The sequence below is a fragment of the Poecilia reticulata genome, linkage group LG11, assembly GCF_000633615.1.
Source record: "Poecilia reticulata strain Guanapo linkage group LG11, Guppy_female_1.0+MT, whole genome shotgun sequence".
Lineage (NCBI taxonomy): Eukaryota > Metazoa > Chordata > Actinopteri > Cyprinodontiformes > Poeciliidae > Poecilia > Poecilia reticulata.
Window position 1 is genome coordinate 19,374,335 of NC_024341.1, and position 1,993 is coordinate 19,376,327.

Genomic DNA, 1,993 nt, shown 5'->3' on the forward strand with positions numbered 1-1,993 from the left:
GAATTAAATGTTTTTGGTCAAATTTTATGATTGTATAATTAGACATGATGACGGAAGATAAAAGTTTAGTTCATGAAAAGCAACAGCTGGTTTCTCAAACTTTAAGAAAGTAGGTGGACACAAGAAGTTGATTAGTTTTTTTCCCCTAAAATGATTTAATCAATTAAACGACAAAGAACGTCTGTAAAATATGTTTGGTCTGACAGAATCTCAGTATTTTCTAATTCAATAGTTTTATAAAAATATTTCTAACAGACTGGATTCATTTGTTTGATTCAAAACCTTTCATGAAATCCAATAAAACAATCAGCATAAACAGTAAAATTGATTCAAACCCACAGTTCAACCTATTTAATTCTAATAAACATTTGAATGAAAAAAAAACCAAACTAAATAATCTGTCACAAATCAAGAGATATTTCTGTCTTGCATCTCTAGTCTGGGAGTTTCTTCAATGTTGTAGAATGAAAGAACATTTTACATCCTTATGAGGACATCAGCAGAATCCTAACTGTAACTCAGCAGAACATTTTTTTATTTTATAAATATTGTGGACTGAAGAAACTCTAAACAATTACAACAAAAATTCAGTGCTGTTATTTAAAAAAATCTGACTTGAAGTTAAATAAACTGACTGCTAATAACATTAAAACATATTTTAGTGATTGTTAAATACCTAACAGGATTTACTTATTTTACCACAGATCCTTAAGGATCTTTAGGGATGAAATAAATAAATAAATTCCAGGAGATTTTTTTATGTTGTATTATCTCTGGTAAAAATAAATGACTAAGTTAGCCAGTGTTACACGGAAATAATTCATATCCTAATCATTATTAATGCTTGCTCCTTCATTTGTCAATAGAATATTATTGTTGTTATTATTGTTATTATAACAATATTATACATACAACTGTATAAAATTTACAATATTATACAACTATGATATTGTATAATATCATACAACTGTATAATAACTGTACAACTGTATAATACATAAAATATATATTATATATTGTTATTATAACATGATTATACATACAACTGCCAGATGACTAGAACCCAATGAAAATTATTTTAAAAGAACTTAAACCAAGAATACATGTAATCTTTTCTCCCCTCGAAATGTATTTTATTTTATACAAAGTATATTTTTTAAAATACAGATTGTCCTTTTTGAGACCTAAGATCTCGTATACAATATAGACCAAGTTTGAAATAACTAAACAGAAAAAATACAAACACATCAACAATACAAGTAGTTAAAACATTTGACTCAATGATATCAGCTGATAAAGCAGGTCTGAATTTGAAAAATTTATTTGTGAGACCAGAATTAACCCGATTCTATGATTGCAGCAACATATTCATGAAACAAAAAGTTTATAATAAAATAATTAAAAAACACAATCTATGGATTCCATTCAAATCTTAAATAAAGTGATTTGCATCAGCAGCTCCATGCTCCAGCGCTCTGGGAGAGTTTATAGTCCTGACAGTTGAACACTGGATGACTGACAGCTGTCCTTCATCACAGCAGAAGACACAGAAATCCTCCTCCTCATCATCAGAAACATGACTTTGATCTGCGTCCTCATCTGGACTCTCCTCTGCTTCACTCAGGGTGAGGAAAATCATTTTTCTGTCATGTGAAAATCATTTGGAGTGAAGCTGAGTTTCACCATCTCATGTCCAGAGTTTCTTCTCTCTCCTCAGGATCTGATGGACAAAATGTTGTCATGACTCAACCAGCAGCCAAATCAGTGCAGCTTGGTCAGACGGTCACTATTGACTGTAAGGCCAGTCAGGCACTTTCAACATCTCATTGCAGCATCAATTCACAGGTCTGTCTGTCCTGGTACCATCAGAAACCTGGAGAAGCTCCTAAAGCACTGATCTATGTAACGTCAACCAGATTATCAGGAATCTCCTCCAGATTCAGTGGAAGTGGATCAGGAAATGGATTAGACTTCACTCTGACCATCAGTGGAG